Below are 16577 nucleotides of genomic sequence, written 5' to 3' on the forward strand. Positions count from 1 at the left end.
ACAGACTGAAAGTGAGGGGATGGAAAAAGATATTCCATGCAAATGGAAATCAAAAGAAAGCTGGAGTAGCTATACTCATTATCAGATAAAATAGACTTTAAAGTAAAGAATGTTACAAGAGACAAAGAAGGACACTACATAATGATCAAGGGATCAATCCAAGAAGAAGATATAACAATTATAAATATATATGCACCCAACATAGGAGCACCTCAATACATAAGGCAACTGCTAACAGCCATAAAAGAGGAAATTGACAGTAACACAATAATAGTGGGGGACTTTAACACCTCACTTACACCAATGGACAGATCATCCAAAATGAAAATAAATAAGGAAACAGAAGCTTTAAATGACACAATAGACCAGATAGATTTAATTGATATTTATAGGACATTCCATCCAAAAACAGCAGATTACACGTTCTTCTCAAGTGCGCACGGAACATTCTCCAGGATAGATCACATCTTGGGTCACAAATCAAGCCTCAGTAAATTTAAGAAAATTGAAATCATATCAAGCATCTTTTCTGACCACAATGCTATGAGATTAGAAATGAATTACAGGGAAAAAAACGTAAAAAAGACAAACACATGGAGGCTAAACAATACGTTACTAAATAACCAAGAGATCACTGAAGAAATCAAAGAAGAAATCAAAAAATACCTAGAGACAAATGACAATGAAAACACGACAACCCAAAACCTATGGGATGCAGCAAAAGCAGTTCTAAGAGGGAAGTTTATAGCTATACAAGCCTACCTAAAGAAACAAGAAAAATCTCAAGTAAACAATCTAACCTTACACCTAAAGAAACTAGAGAAAGAAGAACAAACAAAACCCAAAGTTAGCAGAAGGAAAGAAATCATAAAGATCAGAGCAGAAATAAATGAAATAGAAACAAAGAAAACAATAGCAAAGATCAATAAAACTAAAAGCTGGTTCTTTGAGAAAATAAACAAAATCGATAAGCCATTAGCCAGACTCATAAAGAAAAGAGGGAGAGGACTCAAATCAATAAAATCAGAAATGAAAAAGGAGAAGTTACAACAGACACTGCAGAAATACAAAGCATCCTAAGAGACTACTACAAGCAACTTTATGCCAATAAAATGGACAACCTGGAAGAAATGGACAAATTCTTAGAAAGGTATAACCTTCCAAGACTGAACCAGGAAGAAACAGAAAATATGAACAGACCAATCACAAGCAATGAAATTGAAACTGTGATTAAAAATCTTCCAACAAACAAAAGTCCAGGACCAGATGGCTTCACAGGTGAATTCTATCAAACATTTAGAGAAGAGCTAACACCTATCCTTCTCAAACTCTTCCAAAAAATTGCAGAGGAAGGAAAACTCACAAACTCATTCTATGAGGCCACCATCACCCTGATACCAAAACCGGACAAAGACACTACAAAGAAAGAAAATTACAGACCGATATCACTGATGAATATAGATGCAAAAATCCTCAACAAAATACTAGCAAACAGAATCCAACAACACATTAAAAGGATCATACACCACGATCAAGTGGGATTTATCCCAGGGATGCAAGGATTCTTCAATATATGCAAATCAATCAATGTGATACACCATATTAACAAACTGAAGAAGAAAAACCATATGATCATCTCAATAGATGCAGAAAAAGCTTTTGACAAAATTCAACACCCATTTATGATAAAAACTCTCCAGAAAGTGGGCATAGAGGGAACCTACCTCAACATAATAAAGGCCATATATGACAAACCCACAGCAAACGTCATTCTCAATGGTGAAAAACTGAAAGCATTTCCTCTAAGATCAGGAACGAGACAAGGATGTCCACTCTCACCACTATTATTCAACATAGTTCTGGAAGTCTTAGCCACGGCAATCAGAGAAGAAAAAGAAATAAAAGGAATACAAATTGGAAAAGAAGAAGTAAAACTGTCACTGTTTGCGGATGACATGATATTATACATAGAGAATCCTAAAACTGCCACCAGAAAACTGCTAGAGCTAATTAATGAATATGGTAAAGTTGCAGGATACAAAATGAATGCACAGAAATCTCTTGCATTCCTATACACTAATGATGAAAAATCTGAAAGAGAAATTATGGAAACACTCCCATTTACCATTGCAACAAAAAGAATAAAATACCTAGGAATAAACCTACCTAGGGAGACAAAAGACCTGTATGCAGAAAACTATAAGACACTGATGAAAGAAATTAAAGATGATACCAACAGATGGAGAGCTACACCATGTTCTTGGATTGGAAGAATCAACATTGTGAAAATGACTATACTACCCAAAGCAATCTACAGATTCAATGCAATCCCTATCAAATTACCAATGGCATTTTTTACGGAACTAGAACAAATCATCTTAAAATTTGTATGGAGACACAAAAGACCCCGAATAGCCAAAGCAGTCTTGAGGGAAAAAAACGGAGCTGGAGGAATCAGACTCCCTGACTTCAGACTATACTACAAAGCTACAGTAATCAAGACAATATGGTACTGGCACAAAAACAGAAACACAGATCAATGGAACAAGATAGAAAGCCCAGAGATTAACCCACGCACCTATGGTCAACTAATCTATGACAAAGGAGGCAAAGATATACAATGGAGAAAAGACAGTCTCTTCAATAAGTGGTGCTGGGAAAACTGGACAGCTACATGTAAAAGAATGAAATTAGAATACTCCCTAACACCATACACAAAAATAAACTCAAAATGGATTCGAGACCTAAATGTAAGACCGGACACTATAAAACTCTTAGAGGAAAACATAGGAAGAACACTCTTTGACATAAATCACAGCAAGATCTTTTTTGATCCACCTCCTAGAGTAATGGAAATAAAAACAAAAATAAACAAATGGGACCTAATGAAACTTCAAAGCTTTTGCACAGCAAAGGAAACCATAAACAAGACGAAAAGGCAACCCTCAGAATGGGAGAAAATATTTGCAAACGAATCAACGGACAAAGGATTAATCTCCAAAATATATAAACAGCTCATTCAGCTCAATAGTAAAGAAACAAACACCCCAATCCAAAAATGGGCAGAAGACCTAAATAGACATTTCTCCAAAGAAGACATACAGACGGCCACGAAGCACATGAAAAGATGCTCAACATCACTAATTATTAGAGAAATGCAAATCAAAACTACAATGAGGTATCACCTCACACCAGTTAGAATGGGCATCATCAGAAAATCTACAAACAACAAATGCTGGAGAGGGTGTGGAGAAAAGGGAACCCTCTTGCACTGTTGGTGGGAATGTAAATTGATACAGCCACTATGGAGAACAATATGGAGGTTCCTTAAAAAACTAAAAATAGAATTACCATATGACCCAGCAATCCCACTACTGGGCATATACCCAGAGAAAACCGTAATTCAAAAAGACACATGCACCCGAATGTTCATTGCAGCACTATTTATAATAGCCAGGTCATGGAAGCAACCTAAATGCCCATCAACAGACGAATGGATAAAGATGTGGTACATATATACAATGGAATATTACTCAGCCATAAAAAGGAACGAAATTGAGTCATTTGTTGAGACGTGGATGGATCTAGAGACTGTCATACAGAGTGAAGTAAGTCAGAAAGAGAAAAACAAATATCGTATATTAACGCATGTATGTGGAACCTAGAAAAATGGTACAGATGAGCCAGTTTGCAGGGCAGAGGTTGAGACACAGATGTAGAGAACAGACATATGGACACCAAGGGGGGAAAACTGCGGTGGGGTGGGTATGGTGTTGTGCTGAATTGGGCGATTGGGATTGACATGTATACACTGATGTGTATAAAATTGATGCCTAATAAGAACCTGCAGTATAAAAAAAGAACAAACAAAACAACTAATACTAAACTTTCATTGGGTTATTTGTATGGAAATATGTTAATATAAATGTTTCAGACATTACATGAAATTTCTAAAAATCTTATATGTTCTGGTATAATGTTATAAGTCATAATCCTAGTTATTACCTTAAAATGTATATCTCAGAAATAACTAATTTTCTTGTCAACTGCATTATTATGAACTTTCATCAAATTTTTAACTGTGGTCATTTTTAAGTCTTTTGTCATTTACAGACAGTTCTGTGTGTACTCTGATGCTTTTGCAAATATGTTCCTATAAAAGGGTTTCATCTTTAAGAAATTCATGGAAAAGACTCTGACAAGTACAGGTTTCTGGTAACTGACTGTACTGCTGAACTGAATGAATAAGCATTTTCAGAACTCTAATGAAAAACTGATGAACTCAGAAAAGTGCTAACAAAAGATCAAGATGAAAAAAAAAATTAATTACATGGGACTGAGTGAACTGATGAGGATGAGGATAATTTTTGTGACTTTCTGTCTGAATTAAAAAAAAAAAAATCCAACAAGGACTCAGAGGCAAAGAATATACAAATCAATTTTCACTGCAAAGTAAAGGAGCTGTTACAGTGGAGGATTACTGGACTGAATGTCAATATTATGACATAGTATGAGTGTGTTTCATGTTTGGTAATTGCAATCATTGTTGCTTTTGTTGTGGTCATCCATGTACAATGCTTGGTGTCAGTCTATTTATCTCTTGTAAAAATAAAATACAGTGTGTGTGTGTGAAAAAAAAAAAAAATTCTCTCTCTGCCTGTTTGAGCCACTAGCCCCTCCCCTTTAGTGTGCATTGTGCATCTGCATTATACACTAACTAGCTCCCCTCAGAAGACACAGGAATGCCTACTCGCCAAAAGAAAACCAGTTTCCTCCTGGCACCAGAAGGTAACTCCTTAGGAGATAACATTCCTTTCTCAATCCTGTAAGGGCTCACAATAACCCACTACTCACCTTGGTGAACTATGTAAACTGTCAATATGGGACTTTGATGCATAAAACTTTGTCTCAAAATCTTATATAACTGTGCTTTGATCTCTAACAGGCAGAACAGTCCTCAGAACTTTTTTTTTTTTTAATTTATGTATTTTATTTATTTATTTTTGGCTGTGTTGGGTCTTTGTTGCCGCACGCGGGCTTTCTCTAGTTGCGGAGAGCGGGGGCTACTCTTCTTCGAGCGGGGGCTACTCTTCTTTGCGGTGCGCGGGCTTCTCATTGCAGTGGCTTCTCTTGTTGCGGAGCACAGGCTCTAGACACGCGGGCTTCAGTAGTTGTGGCTCCCGGGCTCTAGAGCACAGGCTCAGTAGTTGTGGCGCATGGGCTTAGTTGCTCCGTGGCATGTGGGATCTTCCCCGACCAGGGCTTGAACCCATGTCCTCTGCATTGGCAGGCAGATTCTTAACCACTGCGCCACCAGGGAAGTCCCCTCAGAACTTTCTGAAAAACTGTCTCCCAGGTTATAATCCTCAGGCTGGCTCAAATAAAATTTTCTACTTCGTTCTTAGATTGACTACTGATTAATTTTTTGTCAGCAAAAGATACAGGAAAGTTTAACCAATACATAGGAAAAGAAGCAGATAAGAGAAACTTAACTTATGGGGTCTTCGAGGGGCCCCATGTGTTGGACATAGTAGACAAAGACTTCAAAATAGTTATTTTACACATGTTCAAAGAAGAAAAAGAAACACACACACATACATACACATACATGTCATCTCAATTGAGGCAATAAGCATTTGGCAAAATTTAACACCCTTTCATGATCAAAAAAAAAAAAATCAATAAACTAGGAGCAAAAAGAAACTTCCTCAATATGATGAAGGCCATATATGAAAAACCCACAATGAATATCATACTTAATGGCAAAAGACTAAAAGCTTTTCCCTAAGATCAGGAACTAGACAAGGATGCTCACTTTCACCACTTCTACTCAGCACTGTACTGAAAGTTCTAGCTAGCCAATTAGGCAAAATGATCTTATATATATAGAAAACCCCAAAGATTCCACAAAAAAACCCTGTTAGAGATAATAAATGAATTCAGAAAAGTTGCAGGATACAAAATTAACATGCAAATATTTGTTGCATTTCTATGCACTAACAGTGAACAATCAAAAAGGAAATTAAGCCGAAAATTAACCAGAAATCAATGACAGACTTAAATGTAAAACCAAAAACTATAAAACTCCTAGAAAAAACTATAAGGGAAAATTTGTGTAACCTTGAAGTAGGCAAATATATCTTAAATAAGACATAAAAACAAGTGATAGAAGAAAAAATTGATAAATTGGACTTCATCAAAATTTTAAAATTTTGCTCTTTGAAAACTACCGTTAAAAGAATGAAAATTCAAGGTAAAGATTGAAAGAAAATATTTGCGATACATCTATGACAAAATATTTGTATCTAGAACATATAAAGAACACTTACAGCTCTGTAAGAAGACAAATGGCCCAGTAAAAACTGAACAAAAGCCAAACACTGGGAAAAAAAAAAAACAATGACCACTGACAGGTAACTGGATAAACAAAATATGACATCTATACACATCAAAAGTTAACTAATTAATTAATTAACTAACTCCTGATACATACAAATGTATGGGTAAATCTCAAAATCATTATGTTGAGTGAAGGAAGTCAGACCCATACAGAATTATTCCATTTATATAAAAATTCATATAAAATTCCAGAAAATGTAGACCAATCTATAGTGACAGGAGGTAGAGCAGTGGTTGTCTTGGGCCAGGGGCAGAAGGAAGAATGAACTGTGAAGGGACACAAGGGCACTTTTACAGGGGATGGAATTGTTCTGTATCTTGATTATTGTTGTGGCTTTACAAAAATATGTATCTCTCAAAACTAGTCAAATACGTGCAATTTATTTCATTTAAATTATACCTCACTAAAATTGATTTTTAAAAATAAATAAAAATAAAATTGGGATAAAAAGGGAAATTAAGAAAACAATCCCGGGACTTCCCTGGTGGCACAGTGGTTGAGAATCCACCTGCCAATGCAGGGCACACAGTTTGGAGCCCTGGTCCAGGAAGATCCCACATGCCGCAGAGCAACTAAGCCTGTGCGCCACAACTACGGAGCCTGTGCTCTAAAGCCCGTGAGCCACAACTACTGAGCCCGTGTGCCACAACTACTGAAGCCCGCGCACCTAGAGCCCATGCTCCGCAACAAGAGAAGCCACCACAATGAGAAGCCCACGCGCTGCAATGAAGAGTAGCCCCCGCTCACCACAACTAGAGAAAGCCCGCGCGCAACAACGAAGACCCAACACAGCCAAAAATAAATTAACTAATTAATTAGTAATTAAAAAAATTAATAGCTTTTGTGCTGCAAAAAACACTATCAGTAGAGTGAAAGATAATCCACAGAATGGGAGAAAATATTTGCAATTCATATATCTGATATGGGATTGATATCCAGAGCATATAAAGAACTCCTACACTCAACAACAAAAACCCAATTTAAAAATGGACATAGAGGGCTTCCCTGGTGGCGCAGTGGTTGAGAATCTGCCTGCCAATGCAGGGGATACGGGTTCGAGCCCTGGTCTGGGAAGATCCCACATGCCACGGAGCAACTAAGCCCGTGTGCCACAACTACTGAACCTGCGCGTCTGGAGCCTGTGCTCCGCAACAAGAGAGGCTGCGATAGTGAGAGGCCCGCGCACCGCGATGAAGAGTGGCCCCCACTTGCCACAACTAGAGAAAGCCCTCGCACAGAAACGAAGACCCAACACAGCCATAAATAAATAAATAAATAAATAAATAAAACAGAGCTAGAATCTTTAAAAAAAAAAAGACATAGAAATTGAATAGACATTTCTCCAAAGAAGATACAAAAATGTCCAGTAAGCACATGAAAAGATAACCAACATCACTAACATTAGGAAAATACAAATCAAAACCACAATATGATACTATTTCACACCCATTATGATGGCTAAAAATAAACAATCCAAAATCAACAACACAGAAAATAACAAGTGTTGGTAAGGATGTGAAGAGATTGAAACCCTGTGCATTATGGAGAGGAGAGAGGAAGGAAGTAAGGGGAGAGAGTAGGGAGACAAGCAGAAGGGGAGTGGAGGTAGGTAAAGAAAGGAAGAAACTGAGCTATATATAGGCAGGAAGACCAAAATGCATCATTTGTGGAAGATATAATTGCTTTCTAAAACAAAGCCAAACAAACCAACTGAAAAATTAATAAAACTATAAGAGAATAAACTAAGAGGGCTGGGGAAAAGATCAATATACAAAATCAATAACTTTCTACCCTGAAGCAATAATAAATTAGAAAATGTAATAGAAAAAAAAAGATATTCCATTAAAGATAGCCACACACACTTCTTAAAAAAATACCTAGGAATTGGCACAAGACCTTGCACCAATCTGCCTGGGTTCCTCTGACCCTTTCTTATCACTCTCCTCCTCACTCACAGGGCTCCAACCCTGCTGGCCTCCTTGATGTGCCTCACTAGCTCCTGCCTCCCGGCCTTTCAACTGGCTGTTCCCTCTGCCCCCAGATGTCCACACAGCTCATTTCCTCACCTGGTGGGTCTATACCAGGATCAGTAAACTTTTTCTGTAAAGGGCCAAATAGTAAATATCTTAGGCTTTGTGGACCAAGAGACAAAATCAAGATTATACAGGTACTTATATAACAAGAGAGAAAATGAATTTCCATCAATGTTTATTGATGAAATTCAAAATATAATTAGGAGAACTGAGTACTGGTTTTGGGGGGTTTTTTTGTTGTTATTTTGGTTTTGGTTTTGGTTTGGGGTAATACAGGTCTACTAAGAAGAATGGAATTCTTTTAGGGGGATAACATCAAAATTAGTGTTCCCTATCTTGGAAATGATTGCAAATGCTCTTCTGTAAAAGCTATTCTCAGCTAAGAGGTGGTGAGCCAGACTTGGTCTGTACTCAAATGTCACCTCCCCATTGAGGCTCTCCCAGGACACCCTCTCAAAAAGTGTACCCCCCTACTCTGCCCTCTTGATCCCCCTTATCCTCTAATTTTCTCTGTAGCACTTCTCACAATCGGAAATACTATACATTTTACTCACATATACATGAGCTGTCTTCCCCTTCCACGTGTAAACTTTCTTCGGACAGGGTTTTTGTATGTCTTGTCACTGCTGGATTCCCAGCACCTGGAACATGGCTGGCACACAGTAGGCACTCAACAAACATCTGCTGAATGAATGAACAAATGAATAAAATTCTAGTGAAAAGAGAATGAGTTAATACCTGTAAGTGCTCAGAGCATTGCCTGGCACACGCTTTGCTCAAAAAGTATTACTCACTGTTACTGTTGTTCCTTTGAGGAGGGGCCCCAAGCATCTGGAAAGTGCAAGCTCCAGAGCAAACAAATCTTCCAGCCACCAGATATGTCCAACGCACACCTATCTGCCTGCTACAACTCCTCTCCCTGTCTCCCTGCTCCCCCTGTGGCTCCTGGCCTCTGTCCCTCCACTGGACCCTGTGTCCTCCTCTGGCTTTCTGTCTTTGTCCCTCGGTTACAGATGGGGCTTCAGGACCAGTTCCCAAGGGCCGTCACCCCCTACGGTGCCTCCAGCAGAGTCTCCACTCACTACCAGAGATGCCTTGGACCCAACTGTCTGGTTCCACTCTCCATTCTGTCCCCCACCCCACCCCTTCATTGCCTAAGTATTCTGCCCGCCCCCTGGGTCTTAGCCTGACTAACTGCACCTCACTCAGCGCCTCCTCCTCTGGAAAGCCTTTCCTGACACCCTTCCCTGACTCCAGGTGTCCCAAGCCCCCTACGCTGACCCTTCATTGAACACTGTCATTCTGCCAGGACATCTGTGCTGCCCTGGCTATCTCCCCGGAGGCCCTTCCTCTAGCTCCCCAACTCTGCCCCAGGAAGACCAAGGCCTGATTCCTGGCCCCTTAGCTCCCGAGAGACCCCTCCTCCAGCCCTCTGGAAATTACTTGTTCCTGGGGTCCATCTGCTCTCCCTTGCTGGTCCCCTCTCAAATCCCACAATGACCTCATCCTACAGTGGAGGAAATGAGAGGTGAGAGGTTAAGCAGTTTACCAGGACCATACAACGAGGCAGGAGGAAAGCGGGACCCTAGGCATGGCTGAGGAGGAGGGGCGCTGGAAGCACTGGCCTGGGATGCACAACATTGCAGACAGACAGAGGGACAGACTTTTGGATGAGCCAGCAGCTGAGCTGGGACTGGAAACCAGAGCTCCTCCTCTCTGCCCGACTTCTCTGCAAGGGCAGGCATCAGGGGCTCACCCTGAGGCGGCTCCCGCCCCCTGGCCCACAGCCAGCCGTCATCCCCGTGAGGTCAGCCACCGGGCCGCGATTTCGGGGAAATACCAGCTGCTTATTAAAAACAGGCGGTGGTCAGGCCCCTGCTGCTTTCCCAGTAGAAACTAGGCTGTTTGTTCCAAGAGGAGCAAGAGTGGGCAGGGCCTAGTCAGGGCCGCGCGGGGGCCTGAGTTGCAGTACCTGGTGGAGGGTCCGGGCTGGCCCGAGTAACTGGGGGTGGAGTGGGGTGGAATCCCATGTTTTGGCGAGGGCAGCCGGTGAGGGGACCGCCACCCAGCACGTGGCCGCTGAGCCGCCCACAGGGGTCGTGGGCTGGGACCTGGAAACCGCGCGGGACAGGCAGGACAGCCTTCGCAGCAGCACGCCCCCGGCTCCGAACTCAGGCAGCGGGGAGAACCGGAGGAAAAGCGGGCGGGTGAGCTAAGCCCCGCCCCTTCCGGAGGCAGCTCCACCCCGTCCCCCGGGTGCCTGCACCGCCGGGAGCAGCTGAGCCCTGCAGGGGGTGCCAGAGGGCCGTCCTCAGCGCTGCCGGCTCGGGCCGCGGGGCATCTGGAGCGCGTTAGACCTGGGCGGCCGGAGGCGGCGTGAGCTCATCCCGGCCGGCCCACTGCGGTTTCTAGGCGCGGCGGAGGGAGCAGAACACAGAAGCGCCGCGCCGCAGCCCCAGGGGAGCGCGGCGGGAGCACAGCTCCTCCCGGGACGTGGGTGTGAGTCGGAGCGGCGACAGTGTGTGTGTCACTGGCGCGTCGCCCAGGGAGGGCGGGCCCTGGGAGCCGGCTGCCAGCGTGCGTCGCTGTGTGTCACTGTGTGTCGTGGCTTGTGAGGGTGTGTGTGTCCCCGTGGGGGAGACACTGCGTGTGATAAGTTGCAAACATCACAGCACATACTTCTCATTTTACAGGCAAGAAGGCTGAGTGCAGGGGAGGGAGAGGGCCGGCTGGGTGGCACAGGCCCGGGACTCCAGGCGTCCCGCCCCTCAGCCTGTGTCCCTGTGTGTGTGTACAGAAGGTGCGAGCCGGCCCATCGTGTTCCACAGTGCCGGGCGGCGGGTGTGGGTGTCCGCCTTCCCTCCCGCATTAAACATCCTCTTCCTGGTCACTACCGCACCACCACCCACCCCCATCCCTGCAGGACCTCGACACTGGTCTCCTTCAGGAAGCAGGGAGAGACCCCTTCACACCAGGGCCCTGGTGAACAGTGACACACACCTGGGTACAGACTCGCACATGGAGCACACACCGGCACACATATGAGACACCCTCCTGTTGGTGGGACTCTGAGCTGGGAGAGCCAACAGGCAGGTTGCAAAGTGGTGACAGGGTTTGGAAAGGCCTCTTGGTGCAATGCCCCCATCCCTGCCAGGGAAAGGGAGCAGGAGGGACTAGAGGTCACTGAACCCTGCATCTTGGGGGCTCCAGCTCCCTGCAATGGGCCCTGAGGCTACTGCACAAGATGTGAAGGGCCCCAGGACTACAAGACTCCCAGGGCCAGGAGTCAGGGTGGAGACACTGTGGGCAACACCAGACACAGAGTGGGGAGCTGGGGCTGCAGCAGGTACCTCTGAGCATCCAGGGCTCCCCCAACCCAGAAGGCTGGTCCTTAACTCGGGCCCTCACCTCAGGGACCTACTCTCCCAGCTTTGGTTAATCGTAGCCCCAGCTGTGCTGGAGACCTCAAGGAGGTGGCCCAGCACCCGTCAGCCTTCCTGGCTGGGCTCGCAGCATTGTCATGCCTGCATCCTCCTCCCTTCACCCCACAGCTGGGCAGAGGCTCTGAGACAAAGACCCTGCCTGCAGGATGGGGCACAGGAGTCGATCGCCCTCCTCACCAGCTATTGCTCCCCAGGCCCAGAGCACACATTTGCAGGGGGTTGGTGATGCTGGGCTTGCTAGGAACTCTAGGCCTCTGTAACCCCTCTGTGTTCCCACCTGTGAAACAGAGAGGACACCTGCCCTAGCTAGACCTCCACAGGGAATGTAAAGTCTAAAGGGATGTGCATCTACTGTAGCCACAAGGGTCCTCAGCTCCCAAGACACTGGGGCAAGCTGGGTGAGGGATTTTTTTTAACTGGAATGACTCTGGTTTGCATAACCAGAGCTTCCAAATTACTTAGCAAAACATGTTTGCTTTTTAATTAACATGTGCTTGAAAAACAATGGTTTTAATTAAAGTGGGTGGGGGAGAGAAGGGATGGTGGGGGAGAATATTTCAAGCTCCAGGGCCCTGGTCAGACTTCTTAAAAATAAAATGGGAGACTTGCCCCAAGCTGGCAGAGGCTGGGAGGCCAGGATCCTCGGGGAGCCTTAGGAACATACCTACCTGACTCCACTCCTCTACAGCTCCCTTGCTGAGAATTTACCCTTTTGCTGACAGTTTAATTACTCACTTATCCACTGTTCCCTGGGCCCCTCTGGAAAGGAGTGGGTTTTTTTAGAAAGCAGTCTTGGGGAGTAGATGAATGGGGGTCCACCAGACAGAAGGAAGAGTATGAGTGAAGTAAGAGAGTGTGGACCTTGTTGGGGGAACATTAAGTTTACTGGGGAGGGAGAGAGAGGAGGTGGGGGAAGGTGACCCATAATAAAGCCAGATCCCCCAGACTGGTGGACTGGAAAGGTAGAGCTGGACCCAGAGCCACTGATGTCCAAGCCCCGGCGAAGGGGGCAGGGGTAGTACTGAGCTGGGGCCAGGAACATAGGGGTGGAAGGCGGGTGAGGCCACAGGGGACAGAGGGATTGGCAGAGGAAGGGGAAGGGCTGTGGAGACTGGAGACAAGAGGTGGCTTGGGGCCTGGGGGCTTGCTGGTCAGATGCTGATGGGCTCTGTGGATTTGATCAGTCCAGCAGGGGGCAGCGTTGACCCCACCATCCTGCTGGCAGGAGATACCTACCCAGTGGGTACTCAGTAAATGCTTGAAGAAGGGAGAGAATGAGGAGATGATCCATCCAAATCAGCCACACCATCTCCCCTTTCTGACCTTTCAAGGCCAGCACTGGGGTGCAGCCTGGGATCAGAGGTCAGCATGGAGGTGGGACAGGATGACCACCCCCTCACCCATGCAGACAAAGGGAGATTGAGAGGAAGCTTCTGGGGAGTGAGAGCACCCCCAGGGGTCAGGTTAGGTGACCTCAAACCCCCAGCTCCCAGTGGCCCCATCCAGGACCCTGTTTCTCATTAGGAGCCTTCTGGCCTCCTCCAGCCAGCACCCCGACATGAAACATGCCTCCCTGTACTTAATTCATTACGTGCAGGGTGGGAGGCCCAGCGGGCGGGGGTTATTTTTCCCCTGAGCTCAGACATTCCTTGCTTTATTATTCTCCACGTTTCAAAGCAGCTGTCGCCTCCACCGACCGCCCCCAGCCCGAAGCTCAGAGTCCAGAAGGGGCCTCTCCAGGGCTCAGAACACCAGAGGTTCCCACCTCTGGTGGGAGCTCAGAACACCTCCAGCCCGCACCAGAGGGAAACTGAGGCCCAGAGAAGAAGCCCCAGGGCAACCTGCAGGGACCTCTCTCTCCCATAACACTGCCTTCCTTGCCCGGAAACACCCCCTCCCGGCCACCTTCCACACAGGTGACCTCAGGGCCCTCTACGCTGCAGAGCCAGCCCTTGCCTTCCAGCTCCAGGAGCAGGTGCTGGGATAGTTCTCAGGACCCTAAAAAACTGAGTGCCGGGACTTCCCTGGTGGCGCAGTGGATAAGACTCTGTGCTCCCAATGCAGGGGGCCCACGTCTGATCCCTGGTCGGGGAACTAGATCCCACATGTATGCCGCAACTAAGTCCTCATTCTGCAACTAAAAAAAAGAAAAAAAAGATCCCTCATGCTGCAACGAAGATCCTGCATGCAGCAAGTGAGACCTGCAAGAAAGGAAGGAAGGAAGGGAGGGAAGAAGGGAGAAAGAAAGGAAACACTGGGGTGCTTTAAAAAAAAAAAAGATTTCTATTAAAAAAAAACCAAAAACACCCCTGAACCCCGACTGGGTCGGCAGCCTTACAGAGGGCAAGGCCCATCCCGGAACAAGGGATCAACCTAGAAAACAGCAGGGCTGGGTCAGCCTAGTGGATCACAGAGGGTTCAGGTGGGGGGAAAAACAGTTCTAAGGACCCGGTTTCTGAGGACTAGAGATTTTGGCCCTACGTCAGAGAGCTGCCTGCCTGGCCAAGCTGCCTCAACAGGGGGTGAGCTCCCTGTTTCTGGGGGTGTTCAAGCAAGCAGCAGCTCATCAGTCTTACACAGGTATCTGAGGCCCCTTCCTGTCCAACTTTGAGGTCAGAGTCGGGCTGGCAGGCACAGTACCCACTCCAGGTGAACGGAATTAGGGGCCCCTCCCTGTTCACTCAGGTCGGAAGTCACAGGCACGACACAAGGACAGGAGACCTGGGAGCTGGGCCAGGGCCAGAGTAGGACCCGGCCAAAGCATTTTCTTTGTGAGTTCACTACAAGGTCCTGGCACCTGGGGAAGTGCTGGGAGCACAATAGATGTGTGATCACTGTGTACTGATGAGTTAAATGGGCCCTACTAGAGTTAGGGGAGGAAGGCAGCCTGCAGGGTTCAGGGCCTCCACCTAGGAGAGGGACTCTGACCACAGGGGAAACTGAGGCAGGAGCCCAGGCGGGGCAGGCAACCTGGCCATGCTGGGGAATGAATTTCAAGGTCGCTCTTGGCACTGTGTAACCATTTTGCCCCTGCTGACCCTATAGCCAGGCCTGTCCACCCTGAGTATGGGGCTTGACGGCTGGATCCTCAGGTGCCCAGGAGGGTAGGAATCACTCTGTGATGTGGCCCTGGAGCCGCAGCAAGCCTGGGGGCCCAGGGCCTGCCCACACCTCCAGCTCTAATCTCCAGACCAACCCCAGGGACCCCCTTACTACAAGGAAGGCACCCTCTGGGGGATGGACTACACAGAACCTGAGCCCCTGAGAGAGGGAGCAGCTTGCTACTAGCTGGCCCGAGCTGTCTCCACCTAGAGCTGTGGGATCTGTGTGTGTTACCCTCTTGGGGGCCCCCAGCCCAGGCTGTGCAGAGGAACCCCCTGATACTCCTGGGATGTGCCCAGCTTCCCTTCTTATCCCTCAGCTCTGAGCATGGTTTCTCTTCACAAAAGCTAGAAGCCATTCAGTGTTTGCCTTCCTGCCCAGCAGCCACCGTCCCACACCGTGTGCTGCAGCAAGGAATGAAAGGTCACTGCCACTGGCTTCCCACCAGAGGTGCACACAGGTATGGGTATCCAGCGATCTGGGGACACCTGGAATCTCAGGGTCCCAGACACTCCAACGAAGGGAGCTGAGGCATCTTCACTCATGTGCCCCACCCCCAAGCTCATCTGCACTGCCCCTGCCACGTCTCCACTCACCACTCCATCCCAGCTGGTAGGGCCAGGCCCCTGTTAGTCATCACAGTGGAGCACAGTCGGCACCTGATTCAGACGAGCCTTGAGCCTGGAAAGGACCTGCCCCATTCAAGGGTCTCTATCCAGGGATATGGGGAGATTTTCACTGCAACAAACTGTGCAATTGCCTCAAAACTTAAAAATGGACTTGTAAGGTCTTATTTTGCCAAGTAAAGAAATGGAAAACAACTGCCACCAGCTATCATCACCATTGTTTTATGAACAAAATAATATTCTTAAGGCAAAAAAAAAAAAAGGCAGGATGCAGTCCCTGAAGAAAAACAGCCAGGCCTTGAAGATGCATAAATTGAGCTTCATGGAAAACATGTAACATGGGCCTTATTCTTCTCCCATGAAAATTGTCTTGGATATTGTCACACGTTGGGCCCTGGAGCCTGAGGACACCCAAGTGCTTCCAGTCTCCAGCAGAGCAAGAATCCCTTCTGCAGCCTTCCTGACTGGAATTGGTTCCCCTCTGCTTGCACACCCCTCGGGACAAGGTGCTCACTGTCTCACCCAGTTAGCTTGGGAGCTAGGGATGGCATTCTAAGCACCTTTAAGTGGCTTCCAAGCAAGCCTACTCTGGGAGAGACGGAAAGAGATGAAGAAGGGCGTGAGATGGACAAGGTACTGATGGGAGGGAAGACAGACCTCCAGACCCAGGGCATAGGAGTGGTGGGGAAAAGGGGTGCTCGTGTTCAACTGGACCAAAGTATAAAAATTAGGAAGTTGGCAAAGATCTGAGACTTCCCAGGGAGCACTATCTACCCCATCTCTGGAGTTCCAGAGTCTTCCACTGCCTCACTCCATTCCCCAGCCCTCCAGAAAGGCTCTGACACACCCATTCTCATTCTCACCAAGGCCTCAGTAGATATGCAAGGTACCCAGACCCACAGGCCGAAGAAGAGATTGGAGACTGGAAGAAAATGGTGGAACCTCTGGTGTCCGCAGCCAGGCTGGGGAGGAG

General features: G+C 46.5%; 1 protein-coding gene across 7 annotated transcripts in view; it reads right to left on the reverse strand.

Moving 5' to 3' along the window:
• The window catches only part of LOC132374940 (serine protease 45-like), a 102901-nt gene that overhangs the window by 83513 nt on the left and 2811 nt on the right, over positions 1-16577 (reverse strand). For 3 of the 7 annotated variants that reach the window (XM_059939442.1, XM_059939444.1, XM_059939448.1), the window contains exons 1-2: positions 10406-10608; positions 8988-9117 (exon numbers count right to left, since the gene is read on the reverse strand). The gene's annotated coding sequence lies outside the window, so the exon portion shown is untranslated. Of the gene's footprint in view, positions 1-8987; positions 9118-10405; positions 10609-16577 lie in introns of those variants that run through there. The other 4 variants (XM_059939447.1, XM_059939445.1, XM_059939443.1 and 1 more) reach the window with 3 other exon arrangements.

The sequence above is a fragment of the Balaenoptera ricei genome, chromosome 11 (assembly GCF_028023285.1).
Source record: "Balaenoptera ricei isolate mBalRic1 chromosome 11, mBalRic1.hap2, whole genome shotgun sequence".
Taxonomy (NCBI): domain Eukaryota; kingdom Metazoa; phylum Chordata; class Mammalia; order Artiodactyla; family Balaenopteridae; genus Balaenoptera; species Balaenoptera ricei.